This window comes from Aquarana catesbeiana, linkage group LG03, assembly GCF_042186555.1.
Source record: "Aquarana catesbeiana isolate 2022-GZ linkage group LG03, ASM4218655v1, whole genome shotgun sequence".
In the NCBI taxonomy this organism is placed as follows: domain Eukaryota; kingdom Metazoa; phylum Chordata; class Amphibia; order Anura; family Ranidae; genus Aquarana; species Aquarana catesbeiana.
The window spans coordinates 623,110,605-623,120,329 of record NC_133326.1 but is presented as its reverse complement, the minus strand read 5'-3'; positions in this window follow the sequence as shown (position 1 = coordinate 623,120,329).

The following is a 9,725-nucleotide window of genomic DNA, read 5'->3' as shown; positions in this document are numbered from 1 at the left end:
CACACATTTCCAAATGTGCCAATAATTTTCTTTTATGAATGACTCGCCTACTGCTCAGGTCTTTTCTATGAAACAAAGGAAATAATCCTATATATATATATATTGCTGTGAAAAATTATTTGCCCCCTTCCTGATTTTTTTTTTCTTGCATATTTCTCAATTTCTCACACTTAAATGATTCAGATCAACAAACAAATTTTAATATTACACAAAGATAACCCGAGTAAATCCATCTGACAAAATGAAGCACGCTAAAAGATCTCAAAAAGCAAAACATCATGCCATGATCTAAGGAAATTCAAGAACAGATGAGAAACAAAATCATTGACATGTACTGTATTAGTCTGGAAAGGATTACAAAGCCATTTCTAAGGCTTTGGGATGCCAGCGAACCACAGTGAGAGCCATTATCCACAAATGGAGAATGTTTGGAACAGTGGTGAACCTTCCCAGGAATGGTCGACCAACCAAAATGACTCCAAAAGCACAACAACGACTCATCCAGGAGGTCATAAAGAAACCCAGAACAACATCTAATGAACTGCAGGCCTCATTTACCTCAGGTGAGATCAGTGTTCACGATTCAACAATAAGAAAGAGACTGGACAAAAATGGTATCCATGGGGGAGTTCCAAGGCCACAGCCACTGCTGACCAAAAAGAACACAAAGGCTTATCTCACATTTACCAAAAAACATCTTGATTATCCCCAAGACTTTTAGGCAAATATTCTGTGGACTGATGAGACAAAAATGTACCTTTTTGGAAGGTGTGCGTCCAGTTACATCTGGCATAAAACTAATACAGCATTTCATAACAAGAACATCCTACCAACAGTCAGACATGGTGGTGGTAGCGTGATGGTCTGGGGCTGCTTTGCAGCTTCAGGACCTGGACAACTTACCATAATTGATGGAACCATGAATTCTGAGCTCTACCAGAAAATCCTAAAGGAGAATGTCTGGCCATCAGTTCGTGACCCCAAGCTTAAGTGCACTTAGGTAATGGAGCAGGACAATGATCCGAAACACAACAGCAAGTCCACATCCAAATGGTTAAAACAAAGCAAAATTGAGGTATTGGCGTGGCCTAGTCAAAGCCCGGACCTAAATCCAATTGAGATGCTGTATCATGACCTTACACAGGCCGTTCATACTGGAAAACCCTCCAATGTGGCTGAATTAAAACAATTCTGAAAGAGCCCTTTCACACTGGAGCGGGGGCGGCGTCGGCGGTAAAACGCCAATATTATTAGCGGCGTTTTACCGTTGGTATGTGGCCGCTAGCGGGGCAGTTTTACCCCCCGCTAGCGGCCGAGAAAGGGTTAAATACCACCGCAAAGCACCTCTGCAGAGGCGCTTTGCCGGCGGTATAGCCGCGCCGTCCCAATGATTTCAATGGGCAGGAGCGGTGAAGGAGCGGTATACACTCCGCTCCTTCACCGCTCCGAAGATTCTGCTGGCAAGACTTTTTTTACCGTCCTGCCAGCGCATCGCTCCAGTGTGAAAGCCCAAAATTGCTCCACAGCAATGTGAAAGACTCATTGCCAGTTATCGCAAACGCTTGATTGTAGTTGTTGCCGCCAAGGGTGGCACAACCAGTTATTAGGTTTAGGGGGCAATTACTTTTTCACATAAAGCCAGGCAGGTTCGGACAGCTTTTTTGCCTTAATAAATGAAACCATCACTTAAAAACTGCATTTTTTATTTATTCAGGTTATCTTTGTGTAATAATAAAATTTGTCATTTAAAGCGGTTGTATACCTTTTTTTTAAACTTTTACCTACAGGTAAGCCTATAATAAGGCTTACCTGTAGGTAAAAAAAAATATCTCCTAAACCTGTACGGTTTAGGAGATATTCCCCTCGCAATGAGCCGCTGACTGCAGCGGCGCATGCACACAGGGGATTCTTGGCTGAAAGCCTGGCAGCCGCCAGACTTTGCCGGAAAAAAAGTCTCCCGCGTGCCTGCACGGGAGTGACGACATCGCGGCTCCGGCCACTCACAGCGCCGGAGCCGTGATACCCAGAAGGCACACCGAGGGGAAATGTCAGCTCCCTCGGGGTGAGATGTCGGCGCCTCGGTGCATACTAGCTCATTGTGCCTTTTCCCTTACAGGTGTAGGGAAAAAAAAAAAAACAGCGGGTTTACTACCGCTTTAAGTGTGACAAATATGCAAAAAAAAAATCAGAAAGGAGGCAAATACTTTTTCACAGCATTGTGTATATATATATATATATATATATATATATATATATATATATATATATATATATAAATAAAATGCTGTATTGCTTCTATAGAGTTAAAACCCATTACTGAATAGCTTCACGTGAAAACCAGATGTTTCACTCCTGATTCCAGATATCTATGGCAACAGCTGGGTGGACCCAAACAACTGAGGCCTGTGCTGATTGCCATAAAGAATTCTTTCAATTGCTCTGGAATTCTCCCTTCCGTCGCACTCCTTTATTACTGGGATGCCTATAACAGAACTAATGACTCCCCGCTTCCCTCACCACTGACTGTCCATCTGGAGGAGGCTCCAGGCTTCAAAGCCTCTCACCAAATGCTGGCAGATAGAAGGTTCCCTTCTTGTTATAAGGTATGTGCTTGGGATGCACTATTCTCATTTCTAGAAAAGCAATGCTGTACCTACAGTAATCCGTGGTGTAGATCACACACCACTCAGTGGAAGAAGTAAAAGGCCTCATGCACACTGGACGCTTTTACAGCTGCCAGTAGGGGTGCTTTTTTTTCCCTGCCTCTAAACCCCCCTCCATGTTAGCCTGTATCCATACACACATAGGGGTTGATTTACTAAAGAGAAAAAGACTGTGCGCTATGCAAGAGCAGTTGCTCCAGAGCATAGTAAATGAGCAGAAACTCTGCGGACTTCCATCATCCAATCATTTGCAAGCAAAAAGACTGTTTTTTTTTTTCCTTGCATGCGATTGGGTATTCCTTACAAAGTGAAGCCTTACCTCACTTACTAAGCTCTGGAGCAACTGCACTTACAGAGGGCAACTGCAAAGAAACTTTGCAAAGTGCACAGTCTATTTGCTTTTAGTAATTCCACCCCTCCCCTATAGACTTTTAGAGGAGTTTAGTGACAGGAGAGTTTAGAGGCAGGCAAAAAAAAATTTGCTGCCAGTGTGTCCAGGAGCAGCAGAGTTTAAACAGAAAAAAAACAATGACACGTGTTAACGCAATGTGCGTTTGCCACTTAAGCATTAATTAATTTCAATGACCATAATAAATTATTCTGGCCCAGTGTCTCTCAACTCCAGTCCTCAAGGCGCCCCAACAGTTCATGTTTTCAGGGTTTCACTCAGATGAAACGGCTGTGGTAGGCGGTGAAACTAATCAAATCACCTGTGCATAATAATGGTAAGCCTGAAAACATGACCTGTTGGGGTACCTTGAGGACTGGAGTTGAGAAACACTGTTCTGGCCAATGAAATGAGTTAATGCCAAAACGCTTGACTTGGCTAAACACGCTTCACACTTTTACAAGCGTCAAGCTTCTTTTTGCCAAAACGCTGCTGCCAGGAGGAAGACTTCTAGGAGAGTTTAGAAAATGGCCTGTGTGCATGAGGCCTAAACCTGGGTGGATGTTTTTACATGTTGTAGTTGTTATTATTGATAAATTGCAACATTCTTCCCCTTGGTGATATTGAAAATGCAGCGATATAAATGCATGGGTTTAACAGAAATTCCTCAGAACTTATGCATCAGAAGCTTTTCAGAAAGGACTACTTGCAGCTTTATCTAGAGCAGTTCTCAACCACTAGGCCCAGGCTCACCATTTAGGCCGCAGCCTCTTTCCTCCTGGGCCTCCAGCCACCTGCAGATGATACCATAACCTTCCATGGTGCCTCCCAGCTCCCATAGTGCCAGATAACCTTCCATAGTGGTCCATGTTTCTCCTCAACCTCCCACAGTGCCCCAAGGCCCTCTGAGAGCCTTCACCCCCCCTCCACCCTAGTGCCCCCAACAGTGCACCTTAGCTTACTGCAGAGCCTCCAGCCCCCCATAGTGCCCTCAACCTCCAACAATATCCCTCAGTGCCCACAGTCCTTGCAGTGCACCTCAGTCTATTACAAAGTCAATGGAAAGCCCCAGATTCCTGGAGAGACACACAGCCCCCTCCAGAGACCCCATCCTTCGATTGCCCCCAGCTCCCTCCAGAATCCCCTACAGTGCCACTAAGTCCCAAAACCCCCTTTAAAAACAAAAAAAAAGACATGGTTTGGAGGAGAGTGGTCAACACAGAGTTGGTTTGGAGGAGAGTGGTCAACACAGAGCCCTAAGAGCCCTTTCACACCGGGCCGCCCATAGCGTCGGCGGTAAAACGCCGCTATTTATAGTGGCGTTTTACCGTCGGATTAGCGGCGCATTTCGGCCGCTAGCGGGGCGCTTTTACTCTCCGCTAGCGGCCGAGAAAGGGTTAAAATAGTTAAATAGCAATAGCGGCGTTTTGCCAGCGGTATCCCAGCGCTGCCCCATTGATTTCAATGGGGAGCAGCGGTGGAGGAGCGGTAAACACACCGCTCCTTCACCGCTTCAAAGAAGCTGCTGGCAGGACTCTTTTTCCCGTCCTGCCAGCGCAGTGCTCCGGTGTGAAAGCTCTCGGGCTTTCACACTGGAGACAATGCTGCAGCTGCTTGAGGGCGGATTGCAGGCGCTATTTTTAACGCTATAGCGCCTGCAAAACACCCTCAGTGTGAAAGGGGTCTAAACCTCAACCCTACTGAAACCCTCTTTGAATGAATTGGAACACTGATTGTGAGTCAGGTCTTTTTGTCCATCATCAGTACCTGACCTCACAAATGCTTTTTTTTTTGTCTGAATAAAAGCAAATTCCAACAGACACACTCCAAAATTTTGTGGAAGGTCTTCCTAGAAGAGTAAAGGCTGTTATAACAACAAAGGGAGTTTGGTAACTCCATACTAATGCCCTTGGCTTTGAAATGGGATGTCCAGCAATCAGATATACAGTAGGTGTGATGGTCAGGTGTGCACAAACATTTAGCATTTTGCACAGAATTTTACATACAGAGATCAGATGCAGAGGAAAGGCTTTGTGCACATAGCCGTACAGTGTGCATAGTCTGTGTAATCGCTTTCCTGGGACCCAGTGCTGTCATGAACAGCCACCCATTGAGATGATTTGGAAGATGCAGCTTTATGCGGTTATGCACTGAGGGTTGCGTAAAGCATCTACACATGCATGTAGGTATGTTTCACATGCAGATAGTGTGTGTCCGGAGCATACATCTGTGTGTGTTTAACATAACAGCTGCATCTTCTAATTCAGCTCAATAGGAGGCTGTACGTGGCAGTAAACGCGCGTTTCGTTTTGTTAGGAATTAAAATTCAGACAAAATTTTAGTTATTCAGAGATTTGGATGTATTGGAATCTCTTAATCACAATAGTAACAAATTTCAACAAATCCAAAATTAATTATAATGCAACCATGGAAGTGTATTCATATTCATTTGTTTCCTTCGTACCTTTTGTTAACCACTTCCTGCCAGCTGTACGAATATACACTATATTACCAAAAGCATTGGCACACCTGCCTTTACACGCACATGAACTTTAATGGCATCCCAGTCTTAGTCCTTAGGGTTCCATATTGAGTTGGCCCACCCTTTACAGCTATAACAGCTTCAACTCTTCTGGGAAGGCTGTCCACAAGGTTTAGGAGTGTCTCTATGGAAATGTTTGACCATTCTTCCAGAAGCACATTTGTGAGGTCAGGCACTGATGTTGGACGACAAGGCCTGGCTCACAGTCCCTTCTTGAATTCCTCTCAAAGGTGTTCTATCAGGTTGAGGTCAGGACTCTGAGTAGGCCAGTCAAGTTCCTCCACCTTAAACTCACTCATCCATGTCTTTATGGACCTTGCTTTGTGCACTGGTGTGCAGTCATATTGGAACAGGAAGGGGCCGTCCCCAAACTGTTCCCACAATGTTGGGAGCATGAAATTGTCCAAAATGTCTTTGTATGCTGACTTCTTAAGAGTTCCCCTCACTGGTACTAGGGGGCCAAGCCCAACCCCTGAAAAACAAATAAAGATAAAGATGAACAACATGCAGTGCGTTATTATTCCACCAGTCCTGTTGCTTTTGGCAGGGCCTTCCAAACTTAGTACCAATTTTATACTTCAAAGAAGAACTCTTTTGACAAAAAGATTTATATAGTTATTCCATAGACTAAACTATTTAACTGTTTAATATTTTTTCCATCGTTTTTGAAGTTTGGAGGGCTAGTGATGTGCAAATCGGCTGCTAACCCAAACCAGACACCTGGAGGTGTATTTATAAAAAAAAAAAAAATGACAGAGCTATTCAGCCTGTGTGAATTGGGACAAAATCAAACGCTGGGCCTCTTAAGCCTATGTCAGGCCCTAGGATCATAGTTAGTTTGCCTTGTGGGTGATGCAGCTCTGCATTAGCCTGTCAAAGCTATATTGAACCCCATAAAGCAGAAATTTTTAATAACATTTACACCATTGACCAGCAGATGGCAGCACTGTATAATCAGCTATTAATCTGGGACTAGACAACATTTGCTTTGTTGAAATATTGACATCATTTCGCTTTAATTTGATGGGCTGTTATTTTCTAAACACTGAAAATGTATTTATTTTTTATAAAAAGCAGAGAAACTGACAAAAATGCAAAAAAAAAAAAAAGGTAGTTTGTTTAATGAGCAATGTATTTTGTATAAATAATACTACTCCAAATATTGTCAAAAAGCCAAACTGACCCCAAGAACAAAAAAAATCATAGTACTGTGTCATTAGGATCTGTCCTGAGGAGGGGCTGCACTGGGGGGGGGGATCTGTACTAAGGGGTGGCTCTCTACTGGGGGAGCTGTACTGGGGAGAAGAACTGCACTGGGGAGGTTGGAGGAACAGTACTGGGGGAGCTGAACTGATGGAGGGGGGACATGTACTGTGGAAGGGAGGGGGGGGGGTTATACTGGGGAGGACTTTTTTTGGTGGTGGGGAGATCGGTACTGGGGGAGATCTGTCCTGGGGGAGGGGATCTTTACTAGTGGGAGATCTGTACTGGTCGGTTTGGCTTGGGGAGGGAGGTCATTTTTTATTCCAGTGGCGCCCCCCCCTCCCCGTCCATGCGTCCAGCCCCCTGATCTACATACAGGGCACCGGACCATTGATTCCAATGAGCGGTGTGGGGGTTGAAGCACATGTTTAGAGTCTTCAGGCTCTAATTGGCTTCAAAAAAGGGTGTGCTCTGAGCCCACCCAGTTGTGTGACAATTGCGAATGAATATTCGCTATTATCACACTGATTCTCCTCCTGACCAATCAGGAAGCGGGTCGTGAGACCCATTTCCCAATTGGCCGAAAGGAGCAGCCCTCCTATTGGAGGAGAAGACATATGGCCGAGGAAGGAAGGAGGAGGAGGAGACGCAACATGAGAGAAGCCCGGGACACAGAGGAGACCAAGGGAGGGAGAAAGCAGCCGCCGCTGCCGTCTATCAGCACAGGGTGAGTGAGCTGGCAACGGGGGGGCTGGAGTGACAGGGGGGTCAGGTCCTTCTGCCGCCCTGGACCTTTGGAGCACCAGCCGCCACCGTATTGTTGTACTCAGGCTACCAATCTGTGCATTAGGCACCTCTGACCCCTGCGCTCTGTGTGTTACACACTCTTGACCCCTGTTAGACTCTTGCTTGTGGCAGAGTAATTAAAGAATATTTTTTGGGTACAAGGACTGTACCATATGTTATTGTGTACAAAGTGAGTTGGCACAAATTTTAAACCCCTCCCACTGCACAATTTTGTCACACCCGCAAATTGTTGCAATGCTACAAGTGCCACCTAATTATTTTCCTCTAGGTACCTGGGGCTAAACCCCAGGTACCTAAAAAAAAAAAGAGGTGGTGGCTGCATTCATTTTCTTTTTTTTTGTTTGGCTGAACAGCCATAACGCATACAGTCAGGTCCATAAATATTGGGACGTCGACACAATTCTAATCTTTTTGGCTTTATACACCACCACAATGGATTTGAAATGAAACGAACAAGATGTGCTTTAACTGCAGACTTTCAGCTTTAATTTGAGGGTATTTACATCCAAATCAGATGACCGGTGTAGGAATTACAACAGTTTGTATATGTGCCTCTCACTTTTTAAGGGACCAAAAGTAATAGGACAATTGGCTGCTCAGCTGTTCCATGGCCAGGTGTGTGTTATTCCCTCATTATCCCATTAGCAAGGAGCAGATAAAAGGTCCAGAGTTAATTTCAAGTGTGCTATTTGCATTTGGAATTTGTTGCTGTCAACTCTCAATATAAAATCCAAAGAGCTTTCACTATCAGTGAAGCAAGCCATTATTAGGCTTAAAAAACAAAACAAACCCATCAGAGAGACGGCAAAAACATTAGGTGTAGCCAAATCAACTGTTTGGAACATCCTTAAAAAGAAAGAATGCACCGGTGAGCTCAGCAACACCAAAAGACCCGGAAGACCACAGAAAACAACTGTGGTGGATGACCAAAGAATTATTTCCCTGGTGAAGAAAACATCCTTCACAACAGATGGCCAGATCAAGAACACTCTCCAGGAGGTAGGTGTATGTATGTCAAAGTCAACAATCAAGAAAAGACTTCACCAGAGTGAATACAGAGGGTTCACCACAAGATGTAAACCATTGGTGAGCCTCAAAAACAGGAAGGCCAGATTAGAGTTTGCCAAAGAACATCTAAAAAAGCCTTCTGAAACAACATCTTATGGACAGATGAGACCAAGATCAACTTGTACCAGAGTGATAGGACTCTTTTATGATACTCTGACTGTATGATAAAACACTTTTGATTGTATATTTAAGGCCCCTTTAAGATGGGTCGGACTCCGTCCCGATCAGCTCACCGATTCCCTGCTGATCGGAGCAGAGTGCGCAGATGACACGTCTGTGTCTAGGACATGGACAGAGTCTGCTCTGCTCCATGGTTGTCCGTTTACACCCAACTATCCTCCAAACCAATCCACCTAGATAAGAGGATGGATCCCCTTCCATTTTTTTTAGCTGACCAGATCGGAGCTGGAGGTAGGCAGGTGAAAATGGACACAAGTCCGTTACACTTGCCTGTCCATAAGGGTGAATGAACCATCCAATCAGGTCTGCCTGAAAAATTGACAGGTGGACCTGATCGGATCCACAGTGTGAAAGGGGCCTAACAGACCAAAAGGGAACAAAGAGAACATTTTTGTTAGGGCTCCTTCAAATAGGTGGTAATACTTAGCAGCGACTGGCAGGCGTTCAGGGTGTGCTACTACTGGCTCCCGTGGCTTTTTTAACTTTTTTTAAAATTGCTGAATGGCAATTTTACATTGCTGGACCGTGTCGCAACTGCAAGCTAAGCGTTTGGCTCACGGTTGCAGTGCAGCTCCATTGACCTAAATGGGCGAGTTTGATAAACGGTGCCACCTGTTAAACTCTGCAACCTGAGTTAAAATTGCCTAGGCTGTGAAGCGGGAACAGCATATGTAAAGCCCTGTCAGACAGCAATGTAAGAATTCAAGTGGGCAACTGGGAGGCAATGTGAAAGAGCACTTAAGAGTTTTCATACACTTCATAATACTTGTTACGTCAGCAGCTAGCTGCCATAACCCCGGTATCCTCATGTTCGGCCGGCGGTCCGCTACTAGATAAAAGTGGTCTTTGCAGCGGATTCACCGCAACATCACTT